This window comes from Monodon monoceros, unplaced genomic scaffold, assembly GCF_005190385.1.
Source record: "Monodon monoceros isolate NGI ecotype Baffin Bay Population unplaced genomic scaffold, NGI_Narwhal_1 Super_Scaffold_20, whole genome shotgun sequence".
Lineage (NCBI taxonomy): Eukaryota > Metazoa > Chordata > Mammalia > Artiodactyla > Monodontidae > Monodon > Monodon monoceros.
The window spans coordinates 47,145,660-47,165,429 of NW_021703777.1; the positions used below are offsets into that span (position 1 = coordinate 47,145,660).

Sequence of the window (19,770 nt, forward strand, 5' to 3'; positions counted from 1 at the left end):
AATTACCCAATTGTTATCATGTGTCAGGCTTACAACAACTCCATGAGGCAGGTTCTATATTAACCTGAGATTTGGAATAAATATTAAAGTAACTTAGAGTCTTGATTTACTTTTTAAAGAAGACTTCATTAACTCAAAATTGAACATTAAGCTAAGAACTAAAACTATGAACCTAGAAGAAATCATACTAGAAAATCTTCATAACCTTGAGTAGGCAAATATTTCTTAGATAGACTAAAAAATATCATGCTTTTGAAAGATGCTGTTAAGAAACTAAAAAGGCAAACCACAGATTGGGGGAAAATATTTGCAAAGTTATATCAATAAATAATTCTTACAACTAAGTAAGAAAAGGATAACCTGATTTTAAAATCATTTGAACAGACACTTTGCTAAAAAAGATATATGATTGGCACAAAAATGCATAAAAAGATGTTCAACGTCATTAGTCATCAAGGGAATGCAAATGGGGGCTTCCCTGGTGGCGCAGTGGTTGAGAGTCCGCCTGCCGATGCAGAGGACACGGGTTCGTGCCCTGGGCCGGGAAGATCCCACATGCCGCGGAGCGGCTAGGCCCGTGAGCCACGGCCGCTGAGCCTGCGCATCCGGAGCCTGTGCTCCGCAACAGGAGAGGCCACAACAGTGAGAGGTCTGCGTACCGCAGAAAAAAAAAAAAAAAGAAAAAGGGGAATGCAAATGAAAACTGTGACAGAATACCATTGCACACCCACAAGGATGGCTAAAATCCAAAAGAGTGACAATGCCAACTGATGGAAAGGATGTGCAGCAATTATAACTCTCATATATTGGTATGGGAATGTATAATACAACCATTTTAGAAAACAGTTTGGCAATTTATTATATAGATATACACTTACCATATGATTCAGCATTCCCAATCTTAGAAATTTTCCAGGTGACAATGAAAACATACGTACACAAAAGGTGTGTATTTTATTTATAAATTAGCTTTTAAATAATTGTCCCAAACCAAAAAAAAAAAAACCCACATCCACTTTTGAATGGATAAACAAATTGTATTGTATTATTATAATCTGTATGATGGAATATCACTTAGCAAAAAGAGAAAAAAAGAAAAAGAAAAAAAAGAAAGAAACAGACTCCTACACAAGCAACAACATGAACAAATCTCAAATCATTATACTGGTTGAAAGAAACCAGAAATAGAAGACTGCATATGTCTGACTGTAGGTACAGGAAATTCTGGAAGAGGCAAAACAAGAGTGACAGAAAGCAGATCAATGATTGGCAGGGGCTGGGAGTAGAGGGAGGAGAATTGTGGGGTAGTGAAATCTTCTATTTCTTCATTGTGGTGGTGGTTACATGACAGGATACATTTGTCAAAACTTTTTGAACTCTACACTTAAAATGGGTACATTTTTATTATACAAAAGTTACGCCTCAATAAAACTGATGAAAAAATTCTAAGTTAATGTGCTATACAAAGAGACATTAAAAAGTGGCTTCCCTTCCTGTATTCTTATGTACATTACACTTACCCTAGGATTTTGGCATCAGGAATAGGATTTTTATAAGCTGCTGTCAGGGAGGGCACAGATACAGTCCAGAATTGTGCTGTCTGATATAGAGCCACTAGACACATGTGGCTATTTGAATTTCAATTAATTAAAATTAAATAAAATTTACCATTTAGTTGCTTAGTCACCCCAGCCACATTTCAGGAGCTGCACAGCCACATGTGGCCGGTGGCTACTGTATAGGACAGTGCAGTTATCTAAAGCACATTTCCACTGTCACAGAAGCTGGACTGTGCTGGCCTAGAACACGTTTCTGAATAAATTTTGTAAGCAAATAGCAAATGCAGGAATCTGAAAGCCTTTGGTTTACAAAAGACAAGCTTTGTTGAAAGACAGTGTGCCCTTCTCCCCGCTTCGCCGTCCCCGCCCCCCCGGGTATTAAAGTATCTAAGGGTGAGCGCTCAGCTTAGAGTCACACTGAATAGCGCAGAGGGTACGGAGGATGAGAATCAGTCATGGTGGGTATCACAACTTTCAAAAGAAGGTTTCAGCCTACAAGAACATGGACTAGTCAAGATCAACAGACACCCAGAAGTTATCAGCAAATACGGAGAAAGTCAGGCAGACAAGGCGTCCGTCTCAGAATGCCAGGAAAATATCCAAGGCCCCTTAAGCTTAGATCACCTTAGAAATGAAAAAAGGAGGGAAACCTCAGGGGAGTAAGAGGTCCTAGAATTTGACTTGGGAGCTACTTAAAGTAGACATGGGCTTTAAATGCAGATGCTCATGCTACCGTGAGTTGGCAAGACAAAGTTGTCAGCCAGCAATAGAAATAGGCCTTGTAAACCTAACATGAATTCCATTAGAGGAAAATACAAAAGATATTGTTGCAGCTCAAAAAATTCATCTAACTTTATCAAATCAGAAGTTTTTGGCCCGCTTTGAAGACTAGTGGTGCACAGGACGCTATCCTGAACAGGGGCTGAGACGCTGCTTCCCCAGCAGCGCAGGTGGCGGAGCCATTTGGGCAGCGACAGCAGCAGCGCCGGGCTCAGGAGGCGCTCCTCGGGCCAAGGCCATGGCCCCGCGGCTGCAGCTGGAGAAGGCGGCCTGGCGCTGGGCGGAGATGGTGGGGCCCGAGGAGGTGTTGCAGGAGCACATCTGGCTGGAGCCCTGCATCCGCGGCGTGTGCAGACGAAACTGCAAAGGAAATCCGAATAGCTTGGTTGGGATGGGTGAGCACATTTGGTTAGGAGAAATAGATGAAAATAATTTTCATAACACTGATGACCCCAACTGTGAGAGGAGAAAAAAGAGCTCATCTCTGGACCTCACTAACCTGGGAGCTACTTGGTATGTCAACACATTTTTTCAAGTGTGGTTTCTTAACCTGGAGCTTCTGCAGGCGCTCTACTTATGTCCAAGCACCTATAGTGACTACATGATGGGAGGTGGTATCCAAGAAGAGAAAGATGAGCCTCAAGAAATTTGTGAGCATCTCCAGGACTTATTTGCCTTGTTACAAATCAGTAACAGGTGCTACATTGATCCATCGGGATTTGTTAAAGCTTTGGGCTTGGACACAGGGCAGCAGCAGGATGCCCAAGAATTTTCAAAGCTCTTTATGTCTCTTTTGGAAGATACTTTGTCTAAACAAAAGAATCCTGATGTGAGGAACATTGTCCAACAGCAGTTCTGTGGGGAATAAACTTATGTAACTGTCTGCAATCAGTGCTGCAGAGAATCTAAGCTTTTATCAAAGTTTTATGAACTGGAGTTAAATAACCAAGGCTACAAACAGTTAACAGATTGTATCTCAGAATTTTTGAAGGAAGAAAAATTAGGAATCAATCAGTACATTTGTGAAAGCTGTCAAAGCAAACAGAATGCAACAAGGAAGATCCGACTCCTTAGTCTTCCTTGTACTCTGAACTTATAGCTAATGCGTTTTGTCTTTGATATGCAAACTGGACATAAGAAAAAGCTGAATACCTACATTGGATTCTCAGAAATTTTGGATATGGAGCCTTATGTGGAACACAAAGGTGGGTCCTATGTGTATGAGCATAGTGCAGTCCTCATACACAGAGAAGTGAGCACTTATTCTGGTCACTACATTGCCCATGTGAAAGATACACAGTCTGGTGAATGGTATAAGTTTAACAACGAAGACAGAAAAGATGGAGGGGAAGAAATTACAACTAGGGATTGAGGAAGATCTAGCAGAACCTTCTCAATCCCAGACATGTATACCCAAGTGTGGCAAAGGAACTCACTGCTCTCGATATGTGTACATGTTGGTTTATAGACTGCAAACTCAAGAAAAACCCAACATAACTATTCAGGTACCAGCCTTTCATCAAGAGCTGGTAGATCGGGATAATTCCAAATTTGAGGAGTGGTGTATTGAAATGGCCAAGATGTGTAAGCAAAGTGTGGATAAAGGAAAAGCAAAGCATGAAGAAGTTAAGGAGCTGTACCAAAGGTTACCTGCTGGAGCTGGTCTGTAAGATCTTCTGGGACAGTCGGTGCCCAATCTGAGCTACTAGCTCCAGGTGGGCACCCTCACAACCTTATCTCTCAGGGCCTGACTAAGGCCTGGTTTAGAGGCTTGTGGGAGGTCTCTGGATGGGGCGGCTAGGGTAGTGTAAAGGATGTAGCTTTCCAGGTGGATGTGGCACATGGGGTGTGGTCACCCCACTTCCCTGGGTGTGCAAAGATTGCAGAGCATGCAGACAGACCTCTGTTATGGCTACCCAAGAAAGAAACCAAGGATCCCTAGTGAATGTACAGACTAGTGAAAGTAACGGCCATTTATTGAGCACCTGTGAATCAGGTGCCACCAGGAGCAGCACAAACTTGTTTTGTGATCTCTCGGTGCCTATACATCTGCAGTCATTCTGTCACTTCCTAAGGCATTCTTGTCTTTATTGCTGAAGATCTGAGAAAAAAGTTTACCTGGGCACATGGCCTCAGGGAGCGCTCACCTCATGAAGAAGTTCAGGGTAAAGGCAAGACTGCCAAAGCAGGAGTGAGAGCGATTTGACGCCAGGAGGCAGACCTCAAAGAGGTCGTGGCCACAGGAGACTGGAGTCCTGGCCCCTGTCAGCCTTCCCGGAGGGCTTCAACTGGACCCCTCAGGTCATGCTCTGGCTGAGCACCGCCTGTCTCACAGACCCTGTGTTGCCTCGCATTGCCTACCCAGTCGTCCTGTTGCCAGAATGAGCTGAAGTCTGAAAATTGCTCATCAGGACAAGGCATAGCACGGGTATCTTCTCTGTGGTTTCACTTGCCAATGACCACTATCTTGATAATTCCGTGTGGTTGACAGGGTCTTGGTACTCCAGCCAGAGCCTCTGAGGTGGGAGAGCCAAATTCAGGACATTGGACCACCAGAAACCTCCAGGGCTCTTGTAAGAGGCAAGAGTTCTCTCAGAGATCTCTGTCTCAATGCTAAGACTCAGCTGCATCCAATGTCCAGCAAGCTACAGTACTGGACGCCCCATGCCAAACAACTAGCAAAAGAGGAACACAACCCCACCCATTAGCAGGGAGGCTGTCTAAAATCATACTAAGTTCACAGACATCCCAAAACACACCACCTGACGTGCCCCTGCCCACCAGAAAGACAAGATCCAGGCCCACACACCAGAACAAAGGCACCAGTCCCCTCCTCAAGGTACCCTACACAAACAACAGAACCAATCTCACCCACTGGGGGCAGACACCAAAAACAATGCGAACTATGAACCTGTAGTGCGTGCAAAGGACCCCAAACACAGTAAGTTAAACAAAACGAGAAGACAGAGAAATATGCAGCAGATGAAGGAGCAAGGCAAAAACCTACAAAATCAAACAAATGAAGAGGAAATAGGCAGTCTACCTGGAAAAGAATTCAGAATAATTATAGTAAAGAGGATCCAAAATCTTGGAAATAGAATGGAGAAAACACAAGAAACAATTAACAAGGACCTAGAAGAACTAAAGAGCAAACAAACAATGATGAACAACACAAGAAATGAAATTAAAAATTCTCTAGAAGGAATCACTAGCAGAATAACTGAGGCAGAAGAATGGATAAGTGACCTGGAATATAAAAAAGTGGAAATAATTACCACAGAGCAGAATAAAGAAAAAAGAATGAAAAGAATTCAGGACAGTCTCACAGACCTCTGGGACAACATGAAACACACCAACATTTGAATTATAAGGGTCCTAGAGGAAGAAGAGATAAAGAAAGGGTCTGAGAAAATGTTTGAAGAGATTTTAGTTGAAAACTTCTCTAACATGGGAAAGGAAATAGTCAATCAAGTCCAGGAAGTGCAGAGAGTCTCATACAGGGTAAATCCAAGGAGAAACATGCCAAGATACAATAATCAAACTATCAAAAATTAAATACAAAGATAAAATATTAAAAGCAGCAAGGGAAAAGTAACATATAATATACAAGAGAATCCCTGTAAGGTTAACAATGACTCATTCAGCAGAAACTATGCAAGCCAGAAGGGAGTGGCAGGACATATTTAAAGTGATGAAAGGGAAAAACCTACAACCAAGATTACTCTACCGAGCAAGGATCTCATTCAGATTGAACAGAGAAATTAAAAACCTTACAGACAAACAAAAGTTAAGAGAATTCCACACCACCAAACCAGCTTTACAACAAATGCTAAGAAACAAAAATAAACAAATGGGACCTAATGAAACTTAAAAGCTCTTGCAAAGCAAAGGAAACTACAAACAAGATGAAAAGACAACCCTCAGAATGGGAAAAAAATATTTGCAAATGAATCAACAGACAAAGGATTAATCCCCCAAATATATAAACAGCTCATGCAGCTCAATATTAAAAAAACAAGCAACCCAATCCAAAAATGGACAGAAGAACTAAATAGACATTTCTCCAATGAAGATATACAGATGGCCAAGAAGCACATGAAAAGCTGCTCAACATCACTAATTATTAGAGAAATGCCAATCAAAACTACAATGAGGTATCACCTCACACCAGTTAAAATGGGCATCATCAGAATTTCTACAAACAACAAACGCTAGAGAGGCTGTGGAGAAAAGGGAACACTCTTGCACTGTTGGTGGGAATGTAAATTGATACAGCCACTATGGAGAACAGTATGGAGGATCCTTAAAAAACTAAAAATAGAGTTACCATGAGACTCAGCAATCCCACTACTGGGCATATATCTAGAGAAAACCAAAATTCAAAAAGACACATGCACCCCAATGTTCATTGAAGCACTATTTACAATAGCCAGGTTATGGAAGTAACCTAAATGCCCATTGACAGACGAATGGATGAAGAAGATGTGGTACACATATACAATGGAATATTACTCAGCCATATAAAGGAACGAAATTGGTCACTTTTTTGATACGTGATTGAATCTAGAGACTGTCATACAGAGTGAAGTAAGTCAGAAAGAGAAAAACAAATATCGCAAATTAATGCCTATATGTGGCACCTAGAAGAATGGTACAGATGAACCAGTCTGCAGGGCAGAAATTGAGACACAGATATAGAGAACAAACGTATGGACACCAAGGTGGGAAAGTGGCGGGGGTGGGGGTAACTGTGTGATGAATTGGGAGATTGGAATTGACATGTGTACACTGATGTGTATAAAATGGATGACTAATAAGAAACTTCTGTATTAAAAAAAAAATAAAGAAAATGCCAAAAAAGAAAAAACAAAACTACAATGATGTATCACCTCACACTGGTCAGAACGGCCATCATCAAATATCTACAAACAATAGATGCTGGAGAGGGTGTGGACAAGATGAAACCCTCTTGCACTGTTGGTGAGAATGTAAATTGTTACAGCTTCTATGGAGAACAGTTGGAGGTTCCTTAAAAAACTAAAAATAGAACTACCATATGACCCAGCAATTCCACTACTGGACATATACTCTGAGAAAACCATAATTCAAAAAGAGTCATGTACCACAATGTTCACTGCAGCTCTATTTACAACAGCCAGGACATGGAAGCAACTGAAGTGTCCATTGACAGATGAATGGATAAAGAAGATGTGGCACATATATACAATGGAATATTACTCAGCCATAAAAGGAAATGAAATTGAGTTATCTGTGATGAGGTGGATGGACCTGGAGTCTGTCATACAGAGTGAAAGGGAAAACCAAATACCATATGCTAACACATATATATATATGGAATCTAAAACAAAAAAAAAGTTTCTGATGAAACTAGGTGCAGGACAGGAATAAAGACGCAGAGGTAGAGAATGGACCTGAGGACATGGGGATGGGGGAGGGTAAACTGGGACAAAGTGAGAGAGTAGCATTGACATACCCTACCAAATGGAAAATAGATAGCTAGCTGGAAGCAGCCGCATAGCACAGGGAGATCAGCTGGGTGTTTTGTGAGCACCTAGAAGGGTGGGATACGGAGGGTGAGAGGGAGGCTCAAGAGGGAGGGGATATGGGGATATATGTATACATATAGCTGATTCACTTTGTTATGTAACAGAAACTAACACAATATTGTAGAGCAATTATAGTCCAATAAAGATGTTAAAAAAAAATTAAAAACGGTATTCTGGAGCAGCTCTGTTGCCATTAAGTGCCTTGTTTCTTTTATGTTCACAAATGTGTATGAACAAACTTTCCCCTGCCCTTCCTTATTTATAACCCATTAATGCCAACTTATTCACTATACAATTACTGTGTAAACCAACAGTAACTTAATGTGTAGCGCTCTGTATAATTTTCATTATCATGTACTTTTAAAAATGGGAAGCTCTTAATAAATTATGAGGTTTAGGTTAAAAAAAAAAAAAGAAGTTTTCATGCATTTTCTAACGACTCAAAGTAAGAAATACGTTTCCTATCCCTGCCTCGTATACATTCATACATATATGATTCAAACAAAAAATTAACCTCGTTACTTGCAGTGTGATATATTTTCTATCATAATCTATTTTATTTCATTTGAAAAAAATATTGGTCAAGATTCAGTAAATTAGTCTCATGATCAATTAGAGGGTCAAAATCCAATTATAAATACTGTGAAATAAATTTTCATTTGGAAAGAAGGAGACTCAGAATGAGTTAGCATAAATGCTATTGAGTAAGAGTTATACTATTTCATTCACGTAATCATGTCATTTTTTGCAAGATGAGAGTCATGGGATTTTGGTAAGTAGATCAGTAAAAAGAATGATGTAATTCTTTCTCAATCTTTACAAATTCTAATCTGGAAGAGGAAAGTTCAAAGAGTAGAGAATGGAAATGAAAGGTGGTTTACTGCTTTCTCCAAAACTATTTATTTATAGATGAAAAGAAACAGCTGATGGGAGGGAAATACACCATTAAATTTAAACTAGACAGTGAGACAAAGTGATTAATGGATTTTGTTACCAAGACTTTAAGTGAGAAGGGGAAAGGGAAGTACTGCTCGTGGAGTACCTACTAGCTATTGAAGGTTGAAAGAAGTATACAGCAAAGTGAGGAATCACCTGAATAAGCCAAGCTGGTCATTCACAATACAGGCTTAAGGTCTAGTTCTCTATCTGGAAATTTAATTTTGTCAGGCCCCTAAACTTGATCAATTTCTTGAGGGTACTCACACTAACCTAGCATATAAGATTGTCCTATAAACCAGATGCCAACACATAGATTTATAATGGGAAATGAAACTCCTCAGCCAGCCAGACACTCTCTCTGGATTGCCCATTCTCTGCCTCTATCTAGAGTGATACTTTTTTAGGGTGTGTTTCTGAGATCATCCATATCAGAAATCATCAGGATTTGTTGAAAATTAAAAATTCTCACCTTGGGCTTCCCTGGTGGCGCAGTGGTTGAGAGTCCGCCTGCCGATGCAGGGGACACGGGGTTCGTGACCCGGTCCGGGAAGATCCCACAGGCCGCGGAGCGGCTAGGCCAGTGAGCCATGGCCGCTGAGCCTGTGCGTCCGGAGCCTGTGCTCCGCAACGGGAGAGCCCACAAGAGTGAGAGGCCCGCGTACTGCAAAAAATAAAAATAAAATAAAAAAATTCTCACCTTGATCCTTCAGAATGAGCCTTCTGGGGTGGGAAAGAGAGGGGAGGGGTGGAGATCTGCATTTTTAACAACCACCCCAATTGAATTTTGATCACAGTAAAATGTTTGAGAAATACTGGTCTAGGTCCTTGGGGCTAAATGAATTCTAGATGAGTAGGCTGGTAAATTCAATCATTTCACAAACATTTATTGAGTACTTAAAATGTGCCAGGTTCAGTTCTAAGAATTTTTACACATGAATCACATTATTTTACTTATTGTAGCTATGTAATGCATTTTAATATCTGGTAGACCAATCTTTCTTAATTATCTTTCTTTTCTAAAATATTCCTAGCTAGTCTCACATATTTCCTGGGGGGCTGTGTTATGTGGTTGTTAATTACTTGGGCTTTAGAGTTAGATGTCCTTAGTTTGAATATCAGCTCCACCATTTATAGTCCACAAACCCTAAGAACTCTATCAGAAAACAGCATCCACTGAAGATGAGCTCATAATTGATATTTACAAAACACTAGAGGAAAGTTCCCATGTGTAAGTAGGATCTATTTCTGGATCCTTTACTTCTGTCTTACTGATCTATTGCTGTGGCGGTTCCAGATTGTTATTATTCAATGGACTTAACAGTATATTTCACAGTATGAATGGGCAAGTCCTTCCCTATTACTATATTTTTCAATTTTTTCTTTGTTAGTCTCATTCACTGTTTTTCTCTGGAAGAAATTGAATGTAAGTTTCTTGGGTTAAGACACTGAGATTCTGATTTGAATTGTCTTACGCTTGGGAAAAGGTAGCATCTGTACAGTGCTAATTCTTTCCACTCAGCAACATGCCATGTGTGTCTCTGTCCAGCCCTTGTTTTATGTTCCTAAAATTTACACCTTTTTTGGAAAACTTGATTCTTATATTTATTTCCAAATATTCATTGAATTTTCTTACTGGTTATCAAAGATCTATAGCAAAACTATCTGTTTTTGTATGCTTGTCTGGAAAACTGCCACCTTGTTGAATGGGCTTATAATTTCCGATAGATTTTCCACTGATTTTTTAAAAACTTCCCTCGTAGATGATTATGCCTGAACATAATAGCAATATACTTTCTCCTTCCAATATTTATAACATGACATTTAGAATCTTATTTTGACAGAACTCCCAGAGCCGTTTTAAATAATAATGAAAAAAGAGAAAATTGTTGCCTCTTCTTTTGTATTTCAGTGAAAGACTGTGTTATTAGGATGCCTTTAGCTGCAAATAATAGAATTCCCTACAGAAGAGGCTGAATTTGTAGGTCTTCCGAGTCAGCTTTTTGATAATGTATATAAATATTTTTGCTTTTCCTTGATGATATTAAGATGGTTGCTGGGTCAAAAAGCATACATTATATTAAACTTTAACATATAACGCCAAATTATTTTCCAAAGGGTTACACACCCACTAGTAATTTGTAAAGGTTTATGTGGCTTCACATTTTCACTGACACCTGGTAATATATTTCTTGATTTTTGGCACTATATGATCAGAAAAATTCAAAATTGGATTATTTTGAGGTTGAGTATCTTTCCAGGTATTTGGTAATCAATTGTTTTTCTTCTTCTTTCTTTCTTTATTTTTAAAATTATTTATTTATTTATTTTTGGCTGTGTTGGGTCTTTGTTGCTGCATGTGGGCTTTTCTCTAGTTATGGTGAATGGGGGCTACTCTTTGTTGCGGTGCGCGGGCTTCTCATTGCAGTGGCTTCTCTTGTTGTGGAGCTCGGGCTCTAGGCACATGAGCTTCAGTAGCTGTGGCATGCGGGCTCAGTAGCTGTGGCTCACGGGCTCTAGAGCACAGGCTCAGTAGTTGTGGTGCACGGGCTTAGTTGCTCTGTGGCATGTGGGATCTTCCTGGACCAGGGCTCAAACCCGTGTCCCCTGCATTAGCAGGCAGATTCTTAAACCACTGTGCCACCAGGGAAGTCCCTCTTCTTCCTTAAATGCATATTAATATCTCTTGCTTGTTTTTCTATTCTATATTTATTTTCTTTTTTATCTATATTCTTTTTTAAAAAAACTATTCTTGATTAAAAGATTTTATTGGTTTTATATATATATAGTAAATATTTTCTACCAGTTTGTAACATGTCTTTTCTGTTTCTTAATGATGTTTTTTAAAGAGCAGATTTTAAAAACTACTTTTCTTATATTTAATTATCAGCCTAATTCTTAATATTTCTTTGTATAAGAAATCCTTCCCTACTGTGAGATTATAAGACACTTTAAAATTTTGCCCTTTATATTTATCTTTTAATTCCTCTAAAGCTAAATTTTGAGAATGGCACATTGTAAGAATTTAATATTATTTTTTTCCATATGGATAATGAATTGTTCTAGTTGGATTGTTGAAACATCTGTCCTTCCCCTTAATGGTTGAAATGTCACCTGTATCATATACCAAATTTCCATATTTATGTTGGGGCTCTTTCTAGTTTCTCTCTTCTTTTACATTGCTCAACTGGTTCATCTCTGAGCCAGTATTACACTGTCTTGATAACTATAGCTCTCTACAGTCCTTATCTCTAATAGAGTGAGTCTCCCAACTTGTTCTGCTTTGAAACTTGGTTGGCTCTCCTTGGTCTTATGGATTTTTTCTATGTAAGTGTCTAATATGAGCTTATAAAATTCCTCAAATGACCTTCTTGGTATTTTGATTGGAATTAATTGGAATTAGACTCAATTAAGGATAAACGGCATACTTACGAACTGAGGTGTTTCCGTGATAGCTTTCCATTTTTTCTGGTCTTTTTTCATGTTTCTCAATAAATGTTTTAAAGTTCTCACCATTTATGTCTGTTATTAGATAAAGTACTATGTATCTTATGTTTTTCTTGCTTTTTTGAGTAAGACTTTTAAATTAAATATTTCCAATTAATAATCACTGGTGTGTAATAACTCTTCTAATTTTTACATGTTGATATTGCTTCCAGCATCCTTGTAAGCTCCTAATATATGTTTGTAAATGTTTTTAGATTTCTATATAGACACTGATATCAACTGCAAATAATTACAGTTTTGTTTTCTTTTTCCCAAACTTTATAACTTTATTTTTGGCTTACTTAATTAGCTAGGACCTCCATTACAATGTTAAACAGAAGTGGCAGCCTTGGACACGTCTGTCTTAATGAGATGTATCATGTTATACCATTAACAATGATATTTGCTGAAATTTTTTGGTGGATATTCTTTAACAGGTTAAGGAAGTTTACTTCCATTCTTATTTCATTAGAGAGTCCTTAATTTTTATCAAGATAAGTATTTATTGTTATCAAAATTTTTTCTGCCTCTATGGAAACAATCATATAATTTTTCTTCTTTAATCTATTAATATGATAAATTCCATTTATTGATTTTCATATGTTAATCCGCCATTGCTTTCCAGGGATAACCTGTATGTGTTGAAGGTGTACTATTCTTTGTATGCATTGCTAGATTTGGCTTTATTCTATTTTGCTAAGAAATTTTGCACCTTTGTTCATGGATCATATTATCTAGTAGTTTTGTTTGTTTGTTCCTTTATCTCTTTTTTTTGTTTTAGTATCATGGTTATACTCCTTCTTAAATGAGGTTGGGAGTGTTCTCTTTTTTCCTTTCTATTCATTAGAAAAGTAAAGGGGATATAAAGTAAAGTAAATGTCCTGTCATACAAAGTTGGGTAAAACACACCTATAAAACTATCTGTTATGGATGTTGTCTGTGGAAAGATTAAAAAAATAATAATTTTAGGATTTTTCAATCTATTGGGTTGGCCAAAAAGTTCATTTGGGTTTTTCCGTATTTCTTCTGAATCAATTTTAAGTGAAATATGTGCTTTTCCCCCTATTTTTAATATCATCTCTGTCTTCAGTGTCCATCAGTTTCACCACAATATGTCTAATTGTAGATTTATTTTTATTTGTCCCACTGGATAATACATTTTGGAGGTGCAAACTGTTGAATCTGAAGAATTCAAGCATCTTTTCATTATTGTGTTTCATGGAAAAGGAGGTAAAGCCTTGTGAACAGATCATATTAAAGATGGTTAAAAAACCAAATAATCTGTTAAAATTAATGCCATCTATAATATTGCATTGACACAGCATAAACATTTTCAGAAGAAAATGCTAAGGTTAAGAAAAAGGATAAAACTTACCCAGACAATTAACAAGTACTATTTTCACATGAAACTTCTTTTTAAAAATATAGGAGTCAGCTTCCATCTCCACTTTTTTACTCTTGACATTTCTGAGCTCATTTCCAGGTCAAGATAGGTAGTAATATTGCCATTATTTTCAAGAATCTATGACAACAAATAGATTTTCCTGCTGACTCTTTTCCTTGGCTTTTGAGGTCTATTCAGAAGGGGAAGAGCATGTTTATCAATCACCAATAAATGTAAAGCTTATAATTATACCTCTCTTTTTCCTCACAGGTCTTTCAATGCCTAAACCAAGGCTTGTACATAGTAGGTATTCAAAAAATGTATTTGATGATAAAGAAATAGAAAACAAGAGAAATCCAGAGAGAAAAATGATACAGAGTTATCCTTTTCTATTTAGAACAGAACAAAAGAGCTGAATCCTTCAGAAGGAATAAATGCATCTTCCCTTTCTATTTAGAACAGAACAAAACAGCTGAATCCTTCAGAAGGAATACATGCATCTTCCCTTCCAATCTGAGATTTCTGTTGTGTTGTCTCCCCTCAGAAGTGGTCTTATCCTGAGAAAAGCCCTAGAGTAGTAGGACTGGGAGCCAGCCTGCCTGAATCCAAAACCCCAGGTTTGCCACTTGTTAGCTTGGTGGCCAGACACAAGTTGCTTGAATCCCCTGTACCTCAGTTTTCTCATCCATAAAATGGGGATTATAGTACTTCTCTGAATGGCTTACTCTGGGGATTAATTTAATTAAATGCATGGGAAAATAGAGTAGTGCCTGCCCTGGCACATAGTAAGCAGTCAATAAATGTTAGCTACTTTTACTATGGACATTTATACTTAAGAAAATTAGTTAAAAAGAAATTCACAGATTTCTTGGTGTGGTAGTAGAGGGTGGAGGGAAAGAATTATTTTCCTTTTTCTTTCTCTTGTACTTTCACGTGGTTCACCTAGAGTATAATTATTAACTTATGATTGTACATTCTGAAATACAGAATTTAATAACTGCTAAGTTTTTCTTTTATACTTCTACCATATTTCATGGAAGGAGGATACCAGAACTTATATAGGGGTAATTATTGATATATGATGCAGTTCACTTCAAGTTATTTCTAAATGATACGGAGAGTAAAATGTATAGATTGTTTTTCTTACTTTTAACTTATCTTTAAAGACACCATCTAGGAAACAAGTTTAGCATTCCATATGATTGCAGAACCAACAGCTAATTGCTTGGCTCTGAGATGAATAGTAGAGGCAAGATGCCACCATTTCTTCCTTCTCGTTCATGGTGGAGGCAAGAGCGACTTTCTTGAAACTGAGATGCAACCTCCGCGTGACATTCTAAGTATCAGAATTCTAAGGTCAGAACTGATATTCACTTAAACAAACTTACCATCTCTAGCTTAAGTAATAACAAGTATGAGAGTAGAGATTGAGCACGTATGCAGAAACCAGAGCACGTACCTTATGGGTTTCTTCTCCTTAGCTAAGATAGTAGGATGCAATGAAAACCTGGAAACTGTTTAAAGAATTCATTGAAAAATTTTTTCTAGCTTTAGTCTTCTGATGCTTTAAGATGACAGAACTAGATTCCTTCCTTTGTTACTGTCACCTGTAGTGGTAAGTGCCTTTTTGGGGGTGGCCTTGGATTTCTCATAATCTCATTGTAAAAAGGTAGGAATTATACAACTTAGCACCTCTATTTCTTCATGGAACCTGTTATTTTAAAAGAGGCTTATAGTTGCTCAAGACTATGAAATTAGAAGAGAGGTTGCTCATGAAGGTATTCGTATTCAAGGGGGAAGGGCATCTGGCTCATCTTGCAGTCGCCCCTGGAATGAGTTGATGGAGAGTTGGGGGGTAGGGGGCCACAGAAGAAGGTCGTGTCTCAAAGTTAGCAGGGATGGGGGACTGGGGGGTGGGTCTTATCCCCCAGACAGTGGTTTGGTGATGAGGTCACAGGGATGCAGGGCCAAACCATATATTTAGTCTTGGCGTTTTGTCAAAACTCTTAAGAGTTAGTGACCTGACATTAGTTGAAGTCCTCCTGGAAAAAATGGGAGGGTGAGCTCACAAAATCCATACTCTGACCTCACCCTCTCCTCAGGGTTCCCCCCTGGCACCCAAGGCCCACAGGTGAGTACATTTGCCATTTATGAGTCAGAGCCTTTAGTGTCCAGGGTTGGAAGTTCACTCCCACCTCAGCCCTTCCCTTACTATATTTGAACAGTCTCTCACATTATAAATTATGCTGCTTTATCTTGTCCCTTTAAGGCAAACTTATTTAAAATACCAGGTTCTGGATTAACAGTATCTTTCCTTTGATATTTCCATCCCTGTGGAGTGTTTACTCAGTCATGTGCTAATGATCAGTTTCGTGGGCCAGTATCTCAGGGTAGCTTTCTGTGTCAGGGTTTTATTTTTTAAATGTGGGAACTGATTCTTTTAAACCTAGGAATTGTTTTTCATTAAATGACCTTCCAAGTTTGAATCTCATATATGAGCTACCTCTTTTGAGAACAGTTGTAACTCACTTTACCCAGGAGGCATTTTTTTCATTATTTTACTTTATTTTATTATTATTTAAAATTATAGGTGATTTGCAATATTATTTTAGTTTTGGGTGTACAGCATAGTGATTCAGTATTTTTGCAGATTATACTCAATTGTAGGTTATTACAAAATGATGGTTACAATTCCCTGTGCTATCTACAATATATCCTTATTGCTTATCTATTTTATACATAGTTTGTATCTGTTAATCACATATCCCTAATTTGTTTCTCCCCTCTTCCCTCTCCCCTTCGATAATCACAAGCTTGCTTTCTATATGTGTGTGTCTGTTTCTGTTTTGCATAAACATTCATTTGTATTATTTTTTAGATTCCACATATAAGTGATAGCATACATTATTTGTCTGTCTCTGACTTATTTCACTAAGCACAATATTATCTAGGTCCACCCACAATGCTACAAATGACAGGACTTCATTCTTTTTTATGACTGAGTAATATTCCATTGTATATATACCACTGCATCTTAATCCAGTCATCTGCTGACGGGTACTTGGGATGATTCCATATCTTGGCTATTGTAAATAGTGCCACTGTGAGCATTGCAGTGCATGTATCTTTTTGAATGAGCCAGTAGGCATTTACCTACTGTTGTTGTGGATAAATAAAAACTGGAGTAGTAAAACCATACTTAACATGCCAGGTGTTTATAATATTATTTAAAGAAATTCTGTGTAATTCTTTATATAAAACCAAAAAAAAATTATAAAGTAAACAATTTTTTTGTAAAGCAGTAAAGCTAATTTATTTACCTTGAGATCAGATTTTTATATTTTAGGTTTTCTTAAACATGAACCTCCATATTTACACCGATATAAAAACTTATGCATTTTTTTATGTGAGACCTTTACTGCTCAGGTATTCATAGTCCATAGTCACTTTAATCCTAAAAGAAATGTATACATTATATTATTTCCCTGAGTGTCAGTCTTCTTATCCGAAAAATGGAGATAATATTACTAAAATCAACGGTTTGTGGTAAGGGTTGTATGAAATGGATAATGAATGTTCAAGGCCTCTGTAAATAGTAATGTATTATACAAACATGGTATTGTTACCTGAAACATCACTATCATTTCCTGTGTGTGTGTGTGTCTGTGTGTGTGTGTATGTGTGTGTGTGTATAAATAGTCCTTTTGTCAACCTTACTGATCTGAGTACTGTCAAACTGGGGGCAAACTGATAATTCTAAATCTTGAATATCGCAGAGATTATCTTTGCAAAATCAACTTGGTTGGCATTCTCTGAGCCTACAACGAGTACCTGGCAATTTGAAGTATTTAAGCAGCCAAGTCCTTTTGCAAGCAATAGTGTCTTTGTTTAGCTCAGTGAGAAGGTTTCCTATGTAGGATGGTCAGATAGATAATACCTATAGCTACCAACTGGACCAACTGCAGATACTCACCTAGAATCTTGTGCTACTCTTTCACTACTTCTTAAAAGAGTTCAAAATGTTGGTGATAATAGTCATGATTTTCCACATAATCGAGAAATAAATACCATGTAGTTAAAGCATAGAGAAGTCCCTAAGTGGATAAGACACTGAACTAGAAAAATCCTAGTGAGAGCCATGGTGCTCCTGTTTAGAATGCCTTGCTCTGGGTTACCCACCTCCTATCTCACCTACACAGCCCATCAGTGACATCAGTGCCTGTTTACTTGCTAAGTAGGTTTAGGTGATTCTAAGAACCTGAGGTTTCCTCTGACAAATGGACAAATGTGAGAACAGAAGTTGTGCATTATTTGATGTACTTGCAAAAGACTCAGGAAGTCAGAGTCAATACCAAGGTGATGCTACCATGGCAGAAACTATGGGTGAAGTTAGAGTAATGTTGCTCTACCCAGTGGTCTCAGTGCTTTGAAGGACATTTACAGTGGTACAAAAATTTAGCTCAGAGGAATTTTGAGGGCCAGAAGTCAAAATGACTTTATTGTATGTCTGGTCCTCTCCTCAGATATGCTTAGAAGTTTCAAGCATGTATGTCTTATTAGAATCTGCACTTCTAGTGTCTAGTGCAGTATCTGATAAGAAATGAGTTTGCAACATATTCATGTGGAGTGAATGAAATTACTTTTTTGAAGATTTCAGACTTCCACCATTTCATCATCAAATGGTACTTTGATCTAGCTGTCAATATTAAGAGAAAGAGGGAGAGAGATGGGGAGAGAGAGATTTATGAGAGAGACGTTGATGGTAAGGTGTCAGTGATGTATAATAGCCTAACAGACTATCTCTCTTTTTAAAGTATAATTGATGTACAATATTATATAAGTTATGGGTGTAAAATATAGTGATTCATATTTTTTAAAGGTTATACTCCATTCATAGAATATTGGCTTTATTCCCTCTGTTGTACAATATATCCTTGTAGCTTATTTTATACATAACAGTTTGCACCTCTTAATCCCTTACCCCTATATTGCCCTTTCCCCCTTCCCCCTACCCACTGGTAGCCACTAACTTGTTCTCTTTATCAGTGAGTTGGTTTCTTTTTTGTTATATTCACTAGTTTGTTGTATTTTTTAGATTCCAAAAATAAGTGATATCATACAGCATTTGTTTTTCTCTATCTGACTTATTTCACTTAGCTTGTCCATCCATGTTGTTGCATATGGCAAAATTTCATTATTTTTATGGCTGAGTAATATTCCATTGTATATGTATACCACATCTTCTTTATCCATTCCTGTGCTGACAGATACTTAGGTGGCTTCCATATCTTGGCAAATGTAAATAATGCTGCTATGAACATTGGGGTGCAAGGAATTGCTGGGTCATATAATAGTTCTATTTTTAGTTTTTTGAGAAACTTCCATACTGTTTTCCATAGCGGCTGCACCAATTTACATTCTCATCAGCAGTGAACAAGGGTTCCCCTTCTCGTCACATCCTCGCCAACATTTGTTATTTGTGTTCTTTTTGAGGATAGCCATTCTGACAGGTGTGAGGAGATATCTCATTTTAGTTTCGATTTGCATTTCCCTGATGATTAGTGGGGTTGAGCACCTTTTCATATGCCTGTTGGCCATCTGCATTTCCTCTTTGGAAAAATATCTATTCAGGTTTCTTGCCCATTTTTTTTTTTTTTGCTTTTTTAACAGCTTTATGCAACTGTAGTTCTGAGATCTCTGGAAAGAGCTCATACAACTCAAAATCAAAAACAAAAAAACCCCAAAACTACCTAATCAAAAAATGGGCAAGCTTCATAATAGCTAGCCCATTTTTTGATTAGGTAGTTTTGGGTTTTTTTTGGTTTTTTCTTTTTTTTTTTGATGTTGAGTTGTATGAGCTCTTTCCAGAGGTCTTTTAAAGGGAATAGAACGATAAACTTGAGAAATATGTCTGCAATAGTAGAATTTCTGGCAAAAGAAAGAAACTCGTGAGCTAGACATTCTTTTATAATAAGGAAGGAAGCAGCAGAACAAAAGGGTCTCCTCTGTGCCTCTCTAATACTTTTACATTCATGACTTCCTGTTCTGCTTCTCTCAA

At 37.8% G+C, this 19,770-nt stretch overlaps 1 pseudogene; it reads left to right on the plus strand.

The window, feature by feature from the left end:
• Positions 1 to 2,577: 2,577 nt before the first annotated feature.
• LOC114903164 lies at positions 2,578 to 4,009 on the plus strand (annotated as a pseudogene).
• The last annotated feature ends 15,761 nt before the right edge of the window (positions 4,010 to 19,770 follow it).